The sequence below is a fragment of the Chinchilla lanigera genome, unplaced genomic scaffold (assembly GCF_000276665.1).
Source record: "Chinchilla lanigera isolate Chin_1 unplaced genomic scaffold, ChiLan1.0 scaffold00006, whole genome shotgun sequence".
NCBI classification, from domain to species: Eukaryota; Metazoa; Chordata; class Mammalia; order Rodentia; family Chinchillidae; genus Chinchilla; species Chinchilla lanigera.
In genome coordinates this window covers 4,006,906-4,031,965 of record NW_004955407.1, presented here as the reverse complement: position 1 = coordinate 4,031,965, position 25,060 = coordinate 4,006,906, and positions in this window count along the sequence as shown.

The following is a 25,060-nucleotide window of genomic DNA, read 5'->3' as shown; positions in this document are numbered from 1 at the left end:
AACAGATTTTTAGACAAAGAATATCACTTTAGAAAAACTTCAAATGTATTCTAGTATCTATAGGTGACACAGGAAACAGTATGCAAATACATTGTTATAACTTCTCTTGTGCAAGAGTAATGTTTGTCACCAAAATAAACCTTGATTTTGTTTTGATGAATGATGTCACCTGTTTAAAAGACCCTGTCTCCCTCACTGTGCTCCTCCTGTGCTTTACATTTTCTCTGAGGTATTCTGAAAAGCTAAGAGGGGAATATTTGCCAATTATAGTCCCAGTTGAGACACAAACAATTCCACTCATCAGTAAGCAAGAAGGTGAATCCTTCAAGAATCTTCTTATATTAATACTGCAGTAAATGTGGCGAATCCGTCATGGAATATTTCAATATGTTGTGCATGTCATTTGGATTTTCAAGCAACCTTCTGAGAATGTGGAGACCTACTTTTCTCTTCTGTGATTTCAGTGGATATTAACAAATAGCACTCAAGTTTATCTCTTCCCTAGAATACTTAGTTCTATAATGTTTTTCCTAGTTCCTAGGACACGTGCTTTCCTTCTCCCAGTTTAAAGAAGTGGAGAGGGGCTTAAGTTGAAATCTGGAGATTTTTGCATTAAAAAAATCAGTCCTGTAGTCTTCTAAAAAATAGAAAGGGAACCAAAGACATAATTTAACACTAAGAAAAGAAAGTAAAAGTAAACATTGAATAAATCAATAATTGATGAACTTATTATTCTTATTGAGGTAAAATCAAACTATCGTCTGTCATCTGTTATAGATTTATGCTATCAGTATAACCAGATGTTACTTCACAAACAATGTAAGTCATATGATAATATTTTTGGAGGAAATATTATGTGCCACTTGTCAAGTTAATGGTCTGTTATAGTCAAGATTCTTAAAATATGTACCCATTACAGGTTATAATGATCTTTAATAATTTAAAATTATAGACCAGAGCTGTGAGCTGAAATCTCCCTTGATTTTTTTGATAGAGAGTTGTAAAACAACCTAATAGAGTTTTTGCCAAGAAAGAAAATACACATTTTAGAAAATGATGGACAAGTGTGGAAGGAAGGGTCCATTCTGTGCACCATTTGGGCTGAATCTGTGGGTTTTGCCCAACAAGCACAGGTCCATGGAAAGCACACACTTTGTTTTGTGGAAATAGTATCTCTGTCTAGTGGAAAGGCACAATGTATTTTAGAGAATAATAAGCATATGTTAAATAAAATGGGACCTTCTTCAACTGACCCACTCTACTAACACAAAGACATGGGCTAGTATTTTGTCTGTACCATATTAGCATTAACTGAAAATATAAGTTCACTTCATAATTTGAAATTTACTGTAGCTGAATGATAAAGGTTATGGACAGAAAATTAAATTGTATGGATTTAAATCTTGACAAGACCAGTTATGAAGTACGTAATTTGAGGTAATTTATTTAGTCTCTATAGATTACAAATTTCCTATCATGAGAGGAAATTCTCTACCATATACGCTGGTTTGGGTGTGAAACATACAATCCATATAAAGTTCTTACTGTAATTTTGGGCCTGTAATTAGTAATTTTTAAAGACTGTTATCTTCTTTATCACAATCTTTAAGAACAGACACTCAAAATATATACTTTTAGCTCCACTGTGTGTATGTGCTGGTGTGTCTGCGTGGTGTTAGGTATGGAGCCCACCACGTCGCACAAGCTAAGCAGGAGTCCTCCCGCTGAGCTGCATCTCTGAACATATTCTGTTATATTAGGCCTATAATTCCCTATTGCTTTTTTCACTGTCTATTATCACATGCTGGAAAGTGTATTGGTTATGAAATTTTAAAATATTTATGAGTGGATACACTAAATAATTCAACTAATCCTAGATACCTACCATGCTTTAATTAGTTAGTCTTGAATGAATTAGCAGTAACAAAATAGCACTTAGTTTCATAGAATATTATAGAAGGATTTAGTTAAATATAGGAAGGAAGTTTGTATTTTTAATAAGAAAATTATCCCTTATTTTTAATTGAAAAAAGGCAATTATGCACTCACAGTCACATATATTACTGGTTACCATTTATAGAAAACATCAAGTCACAGAAAGCTCAATCCACCTGCAGAGTAATTACTTAGTATAGTGCTAAACATAGTGCTAAACATAGAGCAGATATAGAAGTTGACAGTTTCTGTCTAGCAACCGCATGCTGCCTTACAAGTAAGCACTTTTTATAGTCACTCATCTGTTAAATCGAAGAGTTGTTAAATCCTTCTGTGTACCTGCCAGGCTCTGAGACGCACTCTGAACCCAAACACTGATAAGGCATTTCCTTCCTTGTCCTATGAGAATCCTGGGAAGGTACATATTTAAACAAAATATGTTTGTTTACTGTAAAGGTGAGAGCAGAGCTCTGTGGAAAAAAAGAAAATAAGCAGAAAGAAATATCGCATTGTAAACAAAAACTTACCAAGTGCACATTTATAAAAAGACAAAATGCATGAAATATAAGTAACAGAAAATACTACATTTTAAGATATCTGTAATAGTACAAGACATATTTTATGGAAAGTAGAATTGGAAATACAGAGATAAAAAAGAAAACAAGAAGCAACAGCAACTAACTCCTGGTTTAAAACTACTGCTATGAGAAAATAGAGGGCAATATCATTTATTTAACTGAAATCAATGGAAATGGGATCCAGTAGAAGTCTCCCTATTAGGAACAACTTGGCCGTCACACTAGAACTGGCTAAAGGGAGGTTGTGGAATATTGTGAATATTCGCAACTGAGAAAGTAGAGATATGGCTGGCTGGTTGGTTGTTTGGTTGGTTGGTTGTCTTTTGCAGTACTAGAAATTGAACCCAAGCCTCCATGGATGCTAGGCAAATACTGCAAAATGGAGCTACATCCTGAGGCCTTTTAATTTTATTTTTAGGACAGGATCTTGCTAAGTTTCCCAGCCTCATCTGAACTTGCTATTCTCTTGTATCCGACACCCATGTAGCTGGGATTACAGCCAAGTACTGTCATGCCAGCTAAATTGCTTTTAAGTGAAAGAAGAAAAGTTTCATATGTATAAAGAAACTCAATTACCTGTAGGCTTAATAATAGTATTAATACTTTTATGAATAACCACGCAGCATTTTATAAGCTTGGAGACACACACACACGCTATGTCTAACAGTTCACATTTTAATACACAAAATAACAAGGTGATACTCAGACACCTGACAGAAGACTAGTTCATTATTGAGGGAAAAGACTGATTATTAATCAAAAGCAATATTAGGAAATTGTATTAAATATCAATGAAAGACATAAATCCTACTCTTCTGATGACTAGTATAATTCTCTTCTCCACAAACTAAGGCCATAGTGACAGCATCTATCTGAGATTTCAGTTAATAAATCAAAATATATTCATGGTTAACTTTCAATTTTAAAAGTATTATGTATTTGAATGGATCTATAGTCATTTGAGGGCTGGTTTCCAGTTTTATAGATACCTAAAAATGTCCAACAGAGTCATTTATTTGTAGTTCATATGTCATTCAATCAGAAAAAAAAAATGAATTTTGAATTCTAATACTGAATGCATTAGTTTAAAATTTGAACTTACAGGACATGTAAAACAATACATGAATAATTACTAGTGGGGACTCAGCGCATATTTTAGAATTGGTGGGAATTTTTCTTTGTTTAAGTGGTATACAATTTTTAACAGTTCTCCTGCCTTGTGGAAAGCAATAAATCTTATATTTACATGAGTTATTTGCTATTATTGCCTTTGCTTTCTACAAATCCACATGAATAAAAGTAAAATTACCCTGGGATGGAAAGAACAAGTCAAACACTTCTGCTGAGACCTTGTCCCTTCTGGTCTCACAAGTGCTAGGAAATGAGCTCTTAATTTGCTACTAAGTGAGCCAGAATTCAGTATAGCCCATTAACATTTGCCACCCCTTGGGTTGTTTGACTTCAAATGCATTCCTCCTTCTGCACTGCTCTGCTTAGCATCAAACAAAAACGGGCTATGCAAGGCTGTGCATTTTCCAGACTCTGTGTCAAATAACTTCTGGTTGAATTAGGCTAAAAAGAAATATAAGCAGGGCCAGGTGGCATCCCTGGCAACCACTGCTTCCCTCAGCCCGGACTCCTGAGGCTCCAGGTTCCAGGGAACAGTGCAGGCTCCTGAGCTCTGGAAGCAAAGCTCTTCCTTTGTTCCTCCAGCCTAGCAGGGGTAAAAGATTCCTGTGGTTGTTTACTTTGTATTCTCTTTCACATATCCTACTGGATTTTTAAATTTCCCATTATCTCTCTAAATGCTTCTCTGAATTAAATCATATATATTTTCAGTATTGAGTATCATTTGATATTTTGGTTTAAATTAACCAATATCATTCATGAAACCAGAAGTAGTCCCAGGATAAAAATCTTCAGTTCAGGCTTCTTTTGAATTAAATAGTTAAGTAGGATATTGTTAATCAGTGGCTTGCAGCAGTGTTGTGATTATGTAAATTGTTGCCTGTATTTGCTTAGAATACAGTAGCAATTGAAAGGAAAACTTTAGAAAATCAAAGTGGTTTCACTTGGCTATTCACTGTCACCATGAGTACACTTACTCAAACTGCAGGGTGGAGCTTCCACTTCCCTTTTTGTACTGAAGATTGAGTACAGGACTTTGCATTAAGCTTCAGCTCCAGCCCTTTTTTTATTTTTTATTTTTATTTTAAGACAGTTTCTCCTAAGCCATTAAATTGCCCTGACTGGGCTTGAACTTGCAATCTTTCTGTCTCGGACTCTCAAGGTGATTAAGGAATCCCCATTTTTTTCTGCCACTTGAGCTGGCACAGGGGAAAGTTCTGAAATAAATAAATAAATAAAATCTCAAAACAGTAAGCACTCTACTCCATGCCATAGGGAGAAAAATGAACTTCAAAGCTCAATTTAAAGAATTTTTGCTTCTTGAGGGTTCAGGAAAAAAAAATGAGGAGTAAAATCTAACTCAGTGGTAGAACCACAAATAAAAATAAACACACAATTGTGCTGAGTCTGTTATATAAAGGGAGGGCATTCAGTTTCAAAGGGAATGGACTGAAAGACTTAGGATGGAGCCTGAGACCCTTTAATTCCAAAATTTCTTTGAATTTATTTTGCAGTTCATTCTCTCTTCTCTGAGGGAACTAGCTACATTAATTACAGTCCACAGAAAGTGTACTCATGTGGATTATTGAAATCAACTTAATCAATAAATCTCTAAGGAATATGTATAGTGTTAAAGAAAAAAGGATAATGATATACTCAGAATTTGAATTGCTTGTGATCCTTTGCCATCTATGAAAGGGCAAGGGAGAAAATGTGGAGGCCCAGGCAGACCTAGAACCACTCAGTAGGAATTCTGGTTACCTGAAGGTGTAGCCACCATCAATTCTTGCATAAAATGATGGGGCTTTCTCTACCATGCACTCCTGCCATGATTAACTACATTTTCTCTGACTTAGGGTTAATTAGGCATGGACGTATCTCACCAAATCTGTGAACCAAGATAAATGTTATTTTCTTTACAAAGTTATTAACTTGGACATTTTTTTATAGTAACAGAAAGCTGACTAACACAGAAACTGGTACCAAGAAATAAAGCCATTTCTTTCCCTCTAAGTGAAATGACACAGAGAAAGCTTTGGAACTGGTTTACAGAAGGAATTCGAAAAATGTTGAGGAAAAGGTTAGGGAAAGCTTAGAGTGCTTATAAGCAGACCACAGTCAATTCTGGTGAGAGCTCAAAAGACCAAAATACTGAAAGAAATAGAGACAATAAAGGCCAAGCTGACAAAGTTTCAGATAAAAATGAGTTTTTTATTGGAAATTGAACTAGAAGCCATCTGTATTATACTCCAACAAAGAAACTGATGCATTTTGCCCATGCCCTGAGATTTTATTAGAGACTGAGTTTAAAGGTGATGCACTATTTTATCTGGCAGAGAAAATTCAATTCATCACCATCATCAGAATGCAATATTTCTAGTTGCTTTCAGCCACACTTACACTAAGTACTAGGAGCAAAAAGCAGAATAAAAATGCTTGAAAGGTGCACAGTTTGGCAAGAAAAAGAATATGTAAAAAGTTAAACCAATGAGATTGGAGCTTGGCAGCATTAAATCAAAATCAATCACTTTGCACTGGGACAACAGGAAAGATGCCTAGAGGAAATCTTAGAAATCAACAAGACTCGTTTGTGGCAGATTCAAAGACATTCCAGGGCAGAGCCTTGGAGAAGAGAACGCAGGGTGCTTGGCCCACCAAGGAGCATCTCAGGCATTGTTTTCTCAGATTCATTTCAGCATGAAAGTCTCTAAGAGGCTACAGCAACTTCGATTTAAGTGGGAGCAGGTACAGTTCATACTGGCAGTAGACCATGGCATCATACATATGATGCTGCTTTTGAAGAGCTGTAGAATGCAAAGGTTGTGGGGTCACAGGAAGTTCCACTGAGTGTCTTTGGAAGTCAGGCAGTGTGTGGTAAGACTGGAATCACTGTAGAGCTGGAATCTCTGGAAGCAGGGTCTGACAAAACGATGACGGAGCAGTGAGACTGAGGTGAAAGCTGCAGTGGGGTTCTCAGGAAGAAAGAAGTGACAGAAACCTGAAATGCTTGCTGAGGAGAACGGTCTGAGAGTGTGCCAAGCCTGCACAAGGGAGTTACCATGTGCTCTGCAACAAACAAAGCTGTGTCACTGGGGCTGCCCCAGTGTGGAGGAAACCACTTCCATCTGCAATGTTTCCCTGATTCCATACGTGGAATGTTAGGATTTAATGTTTGCCCTGCTGGTTTCAGTCTTACTTTGGTCTGATTGCACCTTTCTATTCTTCTATTCCTTCCATTTGGAATGGGAATACTTACCATTGTCTCCCTTTTTCTGTGTGTGTTTCCAGGGATTAAACTCAGGGCCTTGTGTGCACTAAGCAAGCAATGTACGACCGAGCTACATCCCCAGCCCACCCTTGTATGTTTTAAGAGCGCAATTTTTTTATTTTTACAGGAGCTTGCAGGTGAGTCTACCTTGAGTCTTGAGAAGACATTTGATTTATACTTTTGAATAAAACTGTAGCAGTTAAAAATAAGAACTGTAGCAGTGAAGACACTTGCCAATGAGAAAGAATGCATATGCATTGTGAAATAGGCATGAGCTTTTGGGAGCCAGAGGTAGAAGGGTGTATTTTGGATGAGGAATATTCTCCAAAAGTCTTTTGTTAAGGTATTGTTGGAAACACCAGAAGATGGTGAAGCCTTTAGGATTTAGGGCTTAGAAGAGGTCTTCTTGTCATTGAAGGCTTTCTTTCTCAGGGGCTAAGGGGACCCCACTCCCACTTTATGGAAAACCTCAGCTTTCTCTCTCTTGGGCTGTTTTCATGATGTATTATAGCATTACATGTTCTAAACAGCAAGATTAATTGGTTATGAATTCAAACTTTGAGATGGTATATAAAAATATACCCTTTCTGTTTATAAGTGATTAACTCAGGTATTTTATTACAGTAATAGAAACCTAACAATATTATTAGATATATCAATGAACATGACTGTTTGCCTTGTTTAAAGGCTTCTAAATTCTACCTAAAGATAAATTGGAATCATAAATTGGACTACAGTGTAACTGAAGTATGTAAATGAATCTTCAGTAGCACACAACTCTCTTTTCTCAAACCTTTTCCTCTCAATAAAGAGTTTATGAGAGGACCAGTGAATCTCTCATATATGAACTCATTGTTTCTGTGATGATAAAATAAGTTTGGTACTTTGAAGCAATGATGTGTGAAATTACATGTCTGCAAATAAGGCAAATTCATTGATGGCTATTTCAGCAAATGTATTTTAAAAAGTGAAGGCAAGTGCCTATGTATTTATTCCCACAAAGGCATATTACTGCCTCACACATGCAGAAAAAGCTCAAAATAATCTAACTGTAGCATCAGTTAAAAAGTTGGCAGATAATAGCTAGATTAGTCTTAATGAGCAGAAGTTCATAATGTTTAAGCCAATGTTTAGTGCATATTTCTACCTACACTGTGTTTTTTTGTACATGAACTACTTGCAGATGCAGTGAGGTATTTGGAGAATAAGGCTGAGTGACATCAATAGGATGGTGCCCCAGTCCACCTGATGACTTCCGTGGTGAACACTCCTGGGAACTATTTTCATGATACATGACTTCTTGCCTTTTTTGCTAATTCTAGAATATTCATCCATATATATCTTCCCAATCCTGTTTTGCTGTAAATATTCCAATTTTATTCATGATTTTCCAAGTAAGAAAATGTTTAGCAACTACCTATGAATCAGTGTACATCAATGCCATCCATAATATTTATGTCAAAAATATGTGGGTGTACATATATAATAACTGGATAAACTACTGGATGATATGCTAAAAGAAGATATCTTTCACCTTCCCAAGTTAGATAATACAGTAAGTATGTGCTGCCAGATGGAGTATGCTACTGTTTTAGCCAATCTGCAAGTCAAGTCTGTTTTTCCTTCTTCTATTTATTGGTCCCTGAGAACTCACTTTGAGCACATAGTAGTAATTTAGTAAAAAGTAATGAAATTATTAGTGCTACTATTTATGAGCTTAAACCATCCCCTTATGCTAGTTATCTATACATTCTAGATTTTCTAGAGCAATGTCTTGCATATACCATTTACTTTTTAAAGTAACATGCTGTTGCTAATGTCGAACATTATGATTTTATACATAATATAGACCCCACATGTGAAGGGAAGAAGATACATGGCTCTGTACTTGATTATTCAATCACTCTGTACTTGCTGGAGACCATCCAGCCTGCCTATCTGTCACACAGATTTTCTTCACTATTAACTGTGTTGTCCTTAGGTACAAGTGGCAGAGTGGCTTACACCTCAGATTAGGTCTGTGGCACAGCCTTCTCTTGCTCCAAGTTGCATTCAACACTGACAGCATTCTGGATTTTGCAACAAGTGGAACAGGGGAGCACACCTAAAATTCACTAAAATCTCAGTATACTACAATTTGGAATTTTTCTTCCTGAATAACTATGCAAAATATATAAAATTCTATTTTTTAGGACTAGTCCCAATATTCCTCACTCACTGGAGGAAAACATTAATATGACAGCCTCTGAAGTTTCTCAGGGTTTACTGCCTTATGCAGGTATAAATGCATTTCACTAAACATGCAGGGCGTTTGCTAATTCCTCTTTATCAGGTTAGTTAATGTTCCATATTATCAGGGAGGCTGAGTACTGTGATCACAATCCAGTATTTACATTTTCTAAACTTTGGACCCCTTCCTCTATATACATACCAGGGAAATTCTGGCGATTTAACTTTGGCATCATTGATTCTTAACCATTATTGAGGCCCGAAGTTCATTAACAAATAAAACTACTGACATTCATTCTAAGAGACAGAGTCCTGAATTCAAATTAATTGCCAACATACTATGCATTTAGACTGAAAACATTTTATATACTATCCTTCTCTTAAACTATTAAGATTTTTTCCTACTAAGGGCAGAAAGAAATTGTCCCAAAATTAAATACATAAAAGGTAATATTTAATTGGAATCTAGTCACATCAAACTGAAGGAAGGTCTGGTTTTGCTTTTAAGAAAGTTTCAGGAAAAAAATGAAGTTTTAAGTTTTTCAGTACTTTTAAAATTGTCATTGAACACCTTCAACTTATAGTAATGTAGCTCTAGTCTTCACAAGTTCCTTCATCCTTTCAACAAGTATTTCCTGGAACTTTATATCCACAGTCATCTGTGGAAACCCCTTCTCTTCATGGTTATTTAGTAGGAGAAGCAACAAATATGATAAATATAAAGTTGATAAATATGATAAATACCAGTTGTTAGTCCTAAGGGAAAAAATAACTTAAGGAAGCGTCTGGCTAGAGCACGACTGTGGTAGTGGAGCATGAAGGTGAAGCCCATTTAGACTTCCGGGTACCGAGCACACCAGTAAGAAGAAAACTCAAGGGCGAAGGCCTTCACCTCAAGGGCAGAGCAGAAGTGCAACTGATCAGCTGAATGAACAATCAGAAACTCAGTGTGGCTGGAATAAAGTTAATCACAGGAAAACGAGTAGCAGATTTAGTGAGAAGGGGCCATATCTACAGAACCTTGAAACTTACCTTAAGATTTTCAAGCTTTTTATTAACATATTAATTGTGCATATCATGAGTTTCAGTATGATATTTCCATACATGCATAGAGCACACACTAATCAAATTCAAGTTCGCTAACCCCCCTCCCACCCAACACATACACACTTTCCATTTCCGAGGTAACACTATTCTACCTATGGGTTAATACCATAAGCTTCCACATACGTTGTGGCTGTGTCTAGATGTCCTCCAAAGCCTCACATAGTCATGGAGGGTGCTTTTTCAGAGGCGGCTGGATCTAGAGTGTGTGATGCTGGGATTAAGGGTATGTGATTACCAAATTAATCTACTGATTGGTTTGGCATAGTTCTGGGTAGGATTAAGGGTGCTCTACCCTGGATGTGAGTGCTACCTGCCCTAAAAATAAAAAGAACAGAAAGAGGACTGGTTTCTGCTTTCCACTTGTTGCTTGTATCCTGATGCCTTCTGCCTGCCATGAACTGTCTCTCCCCTGTGATGCCCCTCTGCCATGTTGCGCTGCCTTGGCATCAGGCAACCATGAGCTGAAATCTCTACAAACTGTGAACCAAATAAACCTTTCCTTCTTTAATTTTGAGCTTCAGGTAGTTTGTCTCAACAATGAGAAAAGTAACTAAAACAACATATTAGAAATAATATGTGGTATTTGTCTTACTGTGTCTGACTCACTTAACATAATGATTTCTAATTCTATCCATTTTGCTGCAAATGTCAGTATTTTATTTTTAACATGACTGAATATTACGCCATCATGTATGTCCTGAATAGCAGGATATTTTGAAGATAGAATGCAAAATGAACAGGACTTGAAGGTGATTTTTGAGTTCTTGACTGAATTACTGAAAAAAAGATGTTATCACAGGCAAACAAGGAGAAACATATGAAAGGATATAGGTAGTAAAGTAGAGCAAAAGTTTGAAAAATAATTAAAAAAAACTAATAGCATTCTTGTATGAAGATAAGAATTTAAAGTATGTGAAAGAAAGGAAGAAAGGAAGACAGGAAGACAAAGAAAGAAAGAAAGAAAGAAAGAAAGAAAGAAAGAAAGAAAGAAAGAAAGAAAGACAAGAAAGAAAGAAAAAAAGAAAGAAAGAGAAGAAAGAAAGAAAGAAAGAAAGAAAGAAAGAAAGAAAGAAAGAAAGAAAGAAAGAAAGAAAAGAAAGAAGAAAAACCTTTTTCAATAGACTCAAGATGTTCTCATGAAAACTTACTGCCATGAGTTCTAGGGAATGGACAAAGTAAGTGTTTGTATGTGCTGCTGACAGACTGAAGAGGATTATGGGACCTGGAAATTTGAACTAGAAGGATATCACTGATCATAGAGCCATTATTCAAGTATAAATGTTGAGAGATTTAGCCAAGAGATCCCAAGGACCCCACATAACACTTACCACATGGAGAGTCCAAAAACATATTTTGAGAGTACCTCTCTCAATATAAATATAGGGGCAGAACAGAGCTGTTCTCCTAGACTTTCCTCCTAAATTGTGCTTCAGGAAGAAAAGATGACTATATTATTTTTTTTTTGTTGTTCCTCAGGAAAACACACCCAATATCCTCAAGTTGAAGGAAGAGAGACTTATTCTGGCTCATAGTTTCGGTGGATTCAGTGGGTTCAGTCCATGCTCACCTCCCACGTGAAGGGCATAGTGAAAGGCGTGGCAGTGGAAAAGCTGCTCTCGGCATGCTGGCCAGGAAGCAGAAAGAAGAGGAGCTGGGAACAAGAAAACACTTTTTCAGGTCATGCCCAGTGAATGTGAGACTCTGGGGGCCATCTTATATCTAAACCCCAATGCTGATACTTGAATTGAAGGATTTCAATTTCAATACATTCAGTTGTTGCTAAGCAAATATTCCCTGGGGATCTCACATAAATAGTAAGGGACAAACAGTACTTAACTAGTAAAATGAGGCTGAAGAGGTAACTCAGCCTCATTTTAACCTTGAACAAGTTGTAAAATGTAGCTACAGAGAGAGACAAAAGAGAGAAAAGGATAGTAACGGACTGATTCAAGGCACAATATGCAGTTAATTACAACTAGTTTGTGGGGTACACTAAGCCACATTGAAGAAATAGAAGTACAGGGTCAGGAAGAGGCTAATATTGTAAGACCTTATAACATGTAAGATACGGCTTTCATTATGAATATAACAAGAAGACAATGAGGCAATGTAAGCATGAGAAAGAGGATATATTCAGGTTCGTGCTTTAGGGCAACTTAAGAATGCATTATAGATGGTGAAAACTGGAGGCAAAGGATTGATTAGAAAGCTGTTTCAGTTAAAAAAAAAGTATATAAGATAGTGGACTTAATTATGGCAATTACAGTATAAAGAAAGTAAGAAAATATGGACCCTTTAACTTTAAATAGAAAATTTAAAAGCATAATATCTGGAAATCAACCTGATAAGGAAGTGAAGAAATAATTTTATTGAGTGAACCAAAATTTGACAGGCAGGACAATAGAACAGGTAGTGTTACTGTTTTTCAAGTCATAGCACTTAGGAAGAACAAAAGGTATACAGTTGAAAGGAATAAGTCCATTTATTCGATGCAATGTTTATTCATGAGGATAATTACCTCAGAAATTATACTTAAAAGTTCATCCATCTATACATAATCACGAATGCTTCATAGATAATGGTTTTTCATTCCGCCTTTGTATAATTAACATTGTATGTACAGCTAACATTTAAAAGCCTTTTGATATATAGCTGACTTATTCACAAATATTTATAAAACACATTATGTACCAGACATTGGTCTAGGTCAGTCATTCTTAATCATAGCTGTACATCAACAGTAGCTGAGAATGTATGAAAACTACTGTGGGCAAGTACCTACCTAGACCAATTTTATCCAAATATATTGGTGCCTGATATGGAGGGTTACAAACTGCCACTGTTGGAAGCTACTATTCTAGGGACTGAGGGTGTCAGACTATGAAAGCCAGATGTGCTTGTTTTGTGGGGTTTATAGGCAGTGATTTGTGTAAGGCAGAAAGATATGTAGAAAAGGCTGGAAATAAGGAAAAGCTTCAATGCTAATTCAACTGTTTTAATATTTAAGTAAATAATAGCTAATTTGGGTCCCAAAATGTCCATCTGTACAGTTCTCACCTATGTAAGATTTGTGGTCACCCTCTGCATCCGATCCTTCCTGGAGATGACATATGCAGGCAACATGCGAAGATGACACATGCAGACCACGGACAAAATTTCCCCTCTACATGGACTTCGAGTTAGGGTCTTCCAATCAATAGTTCTCAGTGGAAGGGGATTTGAGGGAGGAAACGGGGCTCTCAGGGCGCCCCTTCCCTGACGTGCCACTTCAACCTGGCTTTCTCCTTTGTTTTAACAGCTCCACTTGAGCAACGAGTTCCGGAGTTCTCCCTGTACTAAAGGGTGACTGCCTCATCCTCTGCGCCTTCATTTGGGAAGTACAGATGAAGCCCTGTTTACAGGCCTCAGGCAACTATCATTATGATTTTCCCTACCACACTATTTTATAATTTTTTTCAAATCTCCCAGTATGAGTGTCCCACGCATACTCTATGAGTTATAGGTGGCATACACATACTAAATTGCCTCCATTTTCACAAATAAATCTACAAACTACAGTAAAACATTGGTTTGTGAGCATAATCACTCCAAAAACATGCTTGTAATCTATAACACTCATATATCAAAACGAATTTCCCCATAAGAAATAATTGAAACTCGGATGTTTCACTCCACAACCCCCAAATATTCATATAAAGTGATTGCAACACTTTAATAAAGTACAAAACTAAAGAAAATTTAAAGAAAAACAGACAAATTTAGCTGCATTTACCTTTGTGAACCTTGGAGACTGGTATGAGACAAGAGAGGATTACTGTGTAGGACGACTTTCACTATCACCAGTGGAATCACTGCTATCTATTGGCTCAATGGAATATTTTTCTTTTCATGCAACTTTAACAATGTGACACTGCATTGTCATTAAACAAGTTGACTGTTGGCACTGCTACAGCCTTTTTCAGGTGGTTGTTCTCTTCAGAATTTTGCACTGTTTTCCACATCTCCCTAATTTCGTTTCAAGTGAAGGATTCCTTCGCCTCTCTGCCTTTTTCTCCTCCTTCATTGCAGACAAGATCTCCTCAGTAACCTCTTGTTGTAAGAGAGAGAGGGAGGGAGGGAGAAATCATTGGCCCAGTTGTGCAAGACCTTGGGCCTTTGTTAGATTAAAATTTATTACATGGGCCAGGGATATAGCTTAGCAGCATTGTGCCTTGCTTTGCAAGCATGAGGTCCTGAGTTCAATTCCTGGTAGCAAAACAAAAAAAAATTATTACAAATGTTTGCTTATTTTGGAGAACACTTGCAGAACAAGTCATTCACAATCCCAAGTTTTACTGCATCTCATGTTGTGTATCTTGAAAATGTCCATTATTATATTTATAATACAAAATTATAATAACTAAACCATAAAGTCATCTAACTTTATAAAATTACTTGAACAGGCTTAATGTAAATCCCAGTAAACTATCAAAATCAAAAAAAATCAATTTCCTTACATTGTGACACTAGCTCTAAGTAGCCTGATTAGGTTTAAATATGCTTCACTGACAAATGACTTCTAACATCTCAGTCACTTAGCACAAATAAAGGTTTGTCATTCCTCATACAAAGCCAGAGAGAGAGAAGCTTTCTTCTAAGCAGTAGCTTTGAAAACTCTGTGGCTCTGGGTCAAAAGCAAAGTGGTACTGAAGACACACATTTTCTTCTAAATTTTTTGGCCAAGAAGAGAAAAACACTAATTTTTCAGGTAATCAATTGCCAGAAATTAAAACGCAAACTTACCCCAATGCGAGGAAATCTACATTATACTGAAAGCACAGATATTAACCCACTGTCTAAAGAGATGATTTTCACTCAACATGGAAAATATAAACTATGAGAAGAGAATCTGATATGGGAAAATACTCTATGTATAACTTTTATGAGCCTCTGCATTATTTTTCTTAGTAAAATCACTTGTTTTTATTTTTAACATACAATAGTTTAATTGATACATAATTGCTGTAATGTAAAATTCACCTATTGAAGTTTTATGTTTATAAAGCTGTACCACAGCTTTATAAACCATTTACCACAACTTTAGATACAATTTTATTTTAGCTAAACATATATCCTTACTGCTGTGGTTTGTGTCTAGATGTTCCCCCAAAGCCTCATGCAGTTATGGGGCAGGCTTTTAGAGTTTATGGTTGATCCACGGTCCAATGCTGGGATTATGGGTGTGAGTGTTACACCCACCCTGGGGCAGGTAGTTTGCATACAGTGTAAGGGAGGGAAAGAGGCTGCTTGTCACCTTCTCCCTTGTACTCTTGCTGCTTTTGCTGTCTTCTGCTGCCATGCACTATTACCCTCTGCCGTGTGCCCCTCTGCCTTGGAGCCAGCCAAGTATGGACTGAAGCTTCCACAAACTGTGAGCTAAAAAAACCTTTCCTTCCTTAATTTGGGGCATTGGGTATTTTGCCTCTGCAACAGGAGAAATGTTACCAAGTCACTTACCCATTATGCATTATTTCCCTTCTCTCCCCAGTATTACAGTTCTAGTCAGACAGTTAATCTCTTTTCTCCTTCTATGCATTTGTCTACTGTGAACATTTCATGTGAATGAAATGATATGAGCTCTGTGCCTGTCTTCTAACACTTAACATAATGTTTGCAAGACTCAGACATGTTACACCATCTACAAACACATGTGTTTCACCAAATAGGAATATGTTCCATTGGATGGACATGCCACATACTTTGTCCATTCATTTGATAGAAATGTGAGTCATTTGTTTTCATTTTTCCCTTGTGAATAATGCTACTATAAACATTCATGTTCAAATTTTTGTATGGATTTAAATTTCTGTATCTCTTTTATACACTTAGAAGTAGAACTCCTGAGTTTTATAGCTCTATGCTTAGCTTTTTGAGACACCAACAAAGTGTTTTCCAAACTGGTTGTATTATATATTCCCACTAGCATTATATGACAGTATTGACAGTTTAAAAAAGCCAACACTTTTTTATTATAGCCATCTATTGGGTTCAAAATGTTATATCATTGTGGGTTTGTCAGTGAATTTTCATGCTTTTATTGGCCAAGTGTCTATCATCTTTGGAGAAATATCTATTCATTATTTTGCCCAATTTTAAATGGGTTATTTGTAGTTTTAATACTGAGTTGTACATTTCCTGACCATGCTGGCACTCTGGCCTCATACTTTCAGCCTCCAGAACTCCAGGGAATAAATTTATGTTGTTTAATCCACATAATATATGTTATTTTGATATGGTAGCCCAGGCTGATTACATACTAGTGCTTTTGGTTTTGATCTTATCTTCTGATACAGCTGTTGGCCACTATTCCCACATATGCTAAAGAATCCAGAGCACACATTCTAATTTAGAGACCTAGATCCTTAGCCCAAACGTAGTATAGAGTTTCAGTGTTGTACCTCATTATATTCAGTCTCAAATGCTAGCTCATACTCCCATACCAATCAGCATGATTTTGGAAAAGACAGCCACTTGTGGCCACATATTTCCTGGGACCAGACCTTACATCTAAAACATCCAGCCTTAGTGGTGAACTTGGATTAAAAACATCCAGCCCTAGTGGTGAACTTGGATGAATAATGCAGATTCCTTCTGCTTTGTGGGAAGAATTTGGGATGTTCTTAATAAAGGTCTCTCCAGTCAATATCAGTTTGGTTAGTGAAAGTCCATCAGGGGAGTTTTATTAATTACATTGAATCTCAAGAAAAAGGGTATGATCTCAATCTTTTTCTTTCCAAAAGATTATTTGCCACAATTTGCATATGTCGACCGCTCACTTACTGAGCAGCTGTGCCTCCCAGTGACATTTGGGAGAAATTCAAAGTATCAATCATGTTATCACACAGTTCTCTACACACAACTGCCTCCTATTTGTTTCTTATTTGCATTTGTAATAAGGTGCATTTCATTAAGTCTCCCTAAACAAACCCTGTATGGTGACTTATTCTGTCCACAAAGAAAACCTACCAATAGTGTCATTTTATGTGATTTTAAGTTTGTTTTCTTTTTTTATTCACTTATTTTTATTAGTATGTATTTGCCATACATAATGATAGTACCCATCATAAGGAATTTGTGCCTCTGCATAATATATCTTAATTTTTTTTTCCATTCCCTCCTTTCCCACAGTCTTTCTTCTCCTCACTATTTACGAAAGCTTTGTTTCCATTTTTCTCTTTTATTCTCTCTTTTGAAATCCCCTTCCCTTCCTTCCCTTCCCCCCTCCCTTCCCTCGTTCCCCTCTACACATTTAAAAGCATTTTAATTGAAAGATTACCAAACTGAAAAACTGATAAATCATCAAATACATTGTAAAACATAATGAAGTCATTGTTGATTTTTTATTATCTCTATTTGACTTTTTATTACTTTTTATTATTTATTATTTTTTATTATCTCTATTTGACTTTTTAATCTTTCTATGAAGTTTTCACAGTGAGTCTTACATTTTGGATCTTTCCCTCATGTAGACACATGTCTTACAAAGATGTTGATATATTTAGTTATACAAATCAAAAGATACAAGTTATACACAGAGCTCAAATTCTTATACATTTCTCTTCAGGGGGTCTTCATAGTTAAGAAATTCCTAGTGAAAAGGTGAGGCAATTAAATTGCGATGACCTTGGTATATTAGTGAATTCATTTCCCATTAAGGTACGGTCAGTCTCTTAATACATCCTGTACATAAGAAAGCCATGTAAACCACCACCACATTGTTTTTCCTCGTCCCTCACATACCCACGATATTTGATTTCACACTGATTGAATTTACCTGACCTGTCCAGCTTCATTAGCCCACAGTGAAGGCTTTGCTTAAAATGTCCACTTTTTCACCGAAATAAAAGTCATATGTTTCTCAAAAGACAAAATGTACCAAGTACTGCAAGGATTTTATTCCTTTTTTTCTTTTTAATTAATGAGTAACAAATTCTATCGTATTCCACAATATTGCAACACTTCAAAGTATTTGATTATAAGCTATGTCAGCGCTCTCCCATGCCGAGAGCCAAGCACAGCCGCCACTTTCGTGTCTCACTCTTGCTCTTGCCTTTCTCAGCACATGCCAGCACTGTCAGTAGCTATTTTGCTTTTTTCTCCTATCCTTTCACTTGATCTTAGCCAAAAGGCCAAGAAGTGCTCTTTCCTGTCCTTTCTGTTCATTTTTATATACAATTCACAGGATGGTAAGTAGAATTTTATTGATATTTTTTCTAAGATAACTGTAGGAAAATCTGTGGAAAAAATATAGTACGTAATATTTAATCATGGCAATCTCAGTTTCATGTCCATGCTAACATAACCAGTAATCTTTAGTACTTTTATTTGCATAAAAATTCAGAGTATATTCTATTGGCTAAAAGAACTCTGAAAGACACCGAGGCTGTGCTTTAACAGTTTTCCACAAATGGTGTCCATGGACAAGAGGTTCTCTAAACATCTGCCCACCTTCCAGTGCAACAGCCGGGGGACTCCCGCACAGCAGTGCAGCTCACACTGACGTCCTTTCAGTTCAGCATTATGCAGAAGCTGCTCAACAGTTCTCTAGACCATTTTTTTCTCTTTTGTAGGCACCTTGTTTCTACTGTCATTAATCGTGGGGTTTTTTCTTAGTTTCTTAGAATTCAGATATTTTTCCCAAGAAACGTCATTTTGCATGCCCATTCTCATCAGCCTGCCCTTTATTTTAGTGATACTTTTCAGTGAAAAACTCTTCTTCAATGATTCTTCCATTCGGGAAAAATTAATTCTTTAAATTGCTAAATTGTTATCTTTCCATCACTTGTGTATTGGTCCCTTTGCTGTTGCTGGACAAATAGCTGGCACAATTTAAAGGAAGAGAGGTTTAATTTGGTTCATGATTTCAGGGGATTCAGGCCATGGTTGGCCAGCTCTGCAGCAGATGGAAGAAGAGAGGCACAGCAAACTGCTTAGTTCATGGTAAATGGAAAGGAGGCCAGGAAATCAGCACCAGAGACAAAGAGTGTGCGGGGGGTGGGGGGGACACACAGACACACTGAGTGGAAGACCACATTGTCATGACCCAGCAGGATACACCCGAAGTGGTGTACCAGTCCCCTAGGCAGTTCCCAAGGCAATCACTTTGACACTCCACCCTATTTGGCATATTCTACCCCTTGCCAACTTCAGACACAAACACATCTTAAACAATACTTAATCTCTAAATAAAGATAATAGCATATTCATAATTGTACCAAACAATACGATTATCCTGTTTACAACAAGAAACATAACAATCCTTATTTTTATGCAAAGGCTGATCTCTACCCTAATAGTTCTAGAACTTTTCAAAAGTCCAAGTAAAAGTCTCTTCTGAAACTCAACACAAACTGTTATCTGTGAACTTCTAAAAACTGATTACATAATCCCAAGGTATAATAGCACTGGGTAAACACCCTCATTCCAAAAGGGAGGAATAGGGGGACAGGGAAACATTGGACCACAAGAAGTATGAACTCCAACCAGGCAAATAGTAAATATGGTAGCTCCATAGCTGGCATCTCTGACACACGTTGGTGAGATATGAATTCCAGAGGTATTGGCAGTCCCACCCCTGCTGCCCTGCTGGTTTCAGCCTACATTCCCTCTCTTTTGTGCTGACTCTTGGCCTTCAGATTTTCTCAACAGACATTCCATTTTCCTGGCATCAGTGACTTCCAGAGTTTTCTGTAACACCTCCGGCTTCATTCCCACAGCATCACACACCAATGTTTCAGTGGCTGCTTGTCTTCCTATGAAATTTGAGCGGAAGTCTCTCTGTTCTCACAACCCTTGCATCCTGCACAACAGAAAAAACAGAGTCCTATGAAAGATGCCAAGACCTGCCACCCCCAGGGCTGAAGTCAGATCCCTTGGACCGTGGTGGCCATGGTTTCTGTGTTCCTGGATGGCTGTTCACGAGGAGCTAAATCCCAGGAAAACATTTCTCTAGAAAGCTAATCTGGAGCAGAGACTCTAAAGGTCTTCTTCTCAAATGAAAAGTTTATACTTTTGTATTCTGACCTGCAGTGGGTGGGATCTTGTTGATTCCTCAAGGGATCTTTCTTCTTATCCCTGTACACTCTGCTTGGAATCTTTTAAATGGTGCTAAATTTCTTCAGCAACACATCTTCTTTAGCCCTACTTGTATGCGTGGTTCTACCTGAGCCAAACTGTATGTTTTTCCACATTGTTCTACTTGCCCTTTTGCTCCTGATTCTCACTATAAACTTGGCTAAAAGTAGCTGGTATGAATGTTGAGCTGCTTTGAAATTTACTCAGCCAGATCAATAATCTCACTTCCTTTAATCTCAAGTCTCCTGAAGAATCTCCGGACAGGAGTGAAATGAAACAAACATTTTGCTAAAGTGTGACATAGATGGCTTCTAGTCTAACTGCCAGTGGAGTTCTTGCTTCTGACTGAAGCCTCAAGGTCAATTGCCTTTCTTCACAATTTAAAATTGGTTGAGATTGTATCACTTTATGTATATTATTATAAAACAAATACTCTCAAAATAACTTATACTATCGTGTTGATTGGCTGATGAACAGTTGCTTGTAGTTAATTTCTCTTTATTCTGAGCATGACAATTAATGAAAGAATAAATTTGAGCTGTACATTTTTGCTTTATTTTCCTTGCTCATATGTAATATGTAATATTACACACCTTTGATAACAACATGTAATTTAAAAGACTGGGTATGGTCAGGACACATTGACATGTTTCGTTATAATATATTTTGCAGTTTTAAATTTTATTATTAGCTATTGTCAGTTTCTTACTGTGCTTAATTTATAAATTAAAATGTATCATCCTTATGTGTGTACATAGGTTTGGCATTATTCTGGATTACAGACATAAACCGGGGCCTTGGGATGTGTTTCTAATGGTTTGGGAGATACCACTTTAATCATATTTTAATCCAAATTATATTTGTTAAAATAATTATGATAGTCCCTTTAAATCATGTGGAACATTTTTTTTCAAATGTGTTCTCAGGGGCTTAATGATGGTTTAACACTTTGAGTCTCACTATTGTCTTATGACACTTTAATCTTCTCAAACAGAATTTAAATGCTCTGTACCTCTGTGCTGCCATATTGAAGAAATGAGACTAAACTCTTAAAGTTTCTATCAAGTACATATAGCTAAGTTTCATTAAGTAAAAATATGTTATAGATTACTAGGGCAGTCTGGAAGATAAAGAGAAAAACACAGCAATGTGGTATGTACCAATATTTTTTAAGGTAAAACACACTGAACTTGATATCTTGGTAATTGTGGTTACCTTAAAAGTAAAAAGATTTCTTTTTATTCATATCAAAAGTTGTCCAACACATATTTGAGTGTAATATTTTCCTCAAAGTCTGTGTTTTATCTTTAATTGTAAATGCTGCAGTAAATCATTTTGTAGAATGGAAATGTTACTTTCGGAGCCTGTGATATAGGTACTAATTATAGCAGCTACAGTTACGTTGCATTGCACACATAGAAATGACAAAAAGCCAGGTTGATGTTTATACCTTCACATTAACTAACAACTTAACTTCTGTATACCGAAGCAAATTTAAAAATAATGTTTCTGATTGTTTGACATGTATTTAGTAGATGAAAGAATTTTAATAGCAAAATAAAGAAGTTTTAAACTTCAAACTAGAAACTTCATTTATAAACTAATGGAAGGTCAACAATTTAAATATCTTACTTAGTTTGAAAAGAGTAGAAAGATGTAATTTTCTTAAGAGAGGTACATCCTGGACATTTTTTGCCTCAGGTAATTGAGCATATTTAATTCTTTATGTAAGTATTTCATTTTAAGCTTCTTATATTGCATTTCTCTTTAGTTTGAGGTCCTAAATACAGAGGAAGACAGAACAGCTGCTTCATACTTGTTGTGGCCAGTAGTATTAAGTGCCTACCAGGAATTCTGTCCTGTGTGATTACATTGGCAAATACATATTTCTCCAAGGAACCAAACAACTGAGATCATATTCCAGAAACATATGGATTTTAATAATCTCAGATTTAAACTGAATTAACCAACTAGGTGGCGACAGGTCTAGAATTAACTACAACTGTCTAGAGTTCCTAGACAGGAACTCTAGACAGATGGTTTAGAGTAGATTTCAATGAAAGGAAGAAATAGAAATCAAAAACTTCATATATATCCTTGTTGCATGTGTGAATAAAATTATTATACCATAAGTGTGTTATAAGTAGAAATCCTAAACCTGTAAGCTTTCAGTTGCATCAAAAAATCCCATTTATTCAGTATCTTTGTCAATTACATAGGTATAGAGGGTAGGGGATGGAGTGTAGGATAATAAGTTTTAGTTACAATTTGACCTTTTCAGATGATTTTGTGATGTGATATCCAAGATCTTTTGCCTTGGTATTGTTCAGTAATACTGTATATTGAAAACTTGACTTTTCTATACTTTTTTAAAGTCTCTTTGCTTTTTAAAGGTTAGGATGGTGCCCACCCCCAGTGGTGAAGGGAAACAATGCCACAGACACAAGCAGAAACAGTGTTTTACTAGTTATCTGGCCACTCCTTAGCCCAGACAAATTGACAATAATTATCACAGATCTTAATCTTCAAGTTATTCATAAGCTTCTCTGTAGCGGGAGGTCTTTTCTTCACTGTTGACCTAAGTACTTTACTCAGGTCAACAGAGAGGTTTCTTAATAACCTGTCGGACAAGCTCTGTTAAAGGTATCTATGATGATAGAATTATTTCACTCTTGTAATGCTGTTCTGTCATTTATGCCAATAGCCCATCACATTAACTATGGATTAGAAGCACTAAGTCTATTGCATATTTACTGAATTGGAGTTATTGGGCAGCAGAATCCAAAATCTGTGTTCTCAAGCAGCTCATCAGATGATGTGCGGACCTATTAACACCTTTAAATCTGATCCCTGACATTCAGTTTCACTCATTCTAGCAAAATCATTCACTCATCTGTTTCAGGACTTGTTTATTTGTTTCAAAACCCCAGTTACGTCTCCATCTGACTCCATATGTGAATTAAGAGGGTTTGAATCTAGCAAAACCTCATCAAGCAATTTTGAATACGCCCACACCCTTACCATGGAAAAGATTAAGTTTATTCTCACAGGGATACATAAAATTCCAGGCTGTGGTTTACATTTTTATGTCCCTGGGCTGAGACCAACATTTCACTATAGGTCTAAGTTTATTTCAATATTTACTAAGGATGAAAATACTTGTGTGCTAGAACAGAGTGAGTCCAGAGGATGGTGGTGCCTAAAAACCAGAGAACTGAGTATCATTTTTAATTTAGCCAAAGTACAATTATTCATAAAATTGCTGCAAGAATATTAGAGATATAGAAAATTATAGTAAGCTATGAAAATGACTTTATATTTTCCTAAATTCTGCTTCTGAAACTATTAAGCTATCTAGACTGAAGACAAAAGTATGATGGTAAGACCAACTCAAGAATTTTTCATATTGGCAAGAGCTCTTTATGATCATCATATTTTCCTCTTGCCAGTATAAAAAAATGCTTCATTTGGATTCAAGTACTGACAATGATGCATTCTAACAGGGTGGCCTAGAGAAGACATTTAACCTTAAGCTCTAGTTTTCCCTCATGTTACACACTGGAGCAGAAATATTAAACTGAACCTACATCACAGAGCTAGTCTCAATATTAGTTAAGACAGTGAACATTAGACACCTAATACAGTACTTAATGCACTGTAATGATTCAGGAACATATCAACTGATATTGATTTAATTTTACTGATATTTTCATCTATCTATCTACATTGATACCATGATGATAAATGATATTGAACACATGGATAATATGATAAAAAGTTAAATATTTAATTTTTTAATGAATCTATTTCCAAGTGCTTATTAAAAATAATGTTGTGCTTCAAAAAAAATCTACTTTAAAATGCATATTATTTATTTCCAAATGATTGTAATTAAAGTTCCCTAGGTTTCTTCTCAGCATTAACTCTAGAATTTGTACCTGGAAAGTCCTATGACTTGGTAATCCAGAAAGGAAGACAAAGCCATCTTCACATGATAGCAGTGTGGCAGTCTGCCGTCATCTATTTGTGGTGGTTTGGGCAAAGAGTATGCGATTGGTATGGGCTGAGGAAAGCAAGGAAATCACTTAATTTGTGCCACCAAAATTCTCTTCTGACTGTTCTCATCAACTCATACAACAATAAATTTTACCTCAAGAAGAAAACAATTAAGAAACCATACATCTCTCACCCTTCAAGTTGTGAGATGTGTTGTTGAATAATTAAAACTTAGCATACCAAGGATAACATATTGAAAATTTAATGAGTAATAAAACTTAAAGATGTCTTGTAATTGATTCTAACAAAATGAAATTTTCTCACATTTTAATTCTGAATTTCTCCTAGAACTTTGTGTGGATAGCTATGATTTACAAACACATTTCAAATTTGGAAAAAAAAAATTATCCTGCGAAATATAAAAAACAGAACTTTAAACAATAAACTTTCATTTAATACAAAGCATGTAGATTCAGTCTAATGAGAATAATGATATTAAATGCTCATATATTATGAAACATACCCTTCTATTGAATGATAAGGTACATTCTTTCCTTGTGGTATGGAGATCTCCAGAGACCTAACAGGGCATCCCCAAATCTCTTGTATGTTTTAATTTCAGTTTGAAGATTTAATTTGTACAGAGATATAAAAAAAACAAACTTGTTGTGGTAGATTGACAATTGATGGTCAATTTATAACACCC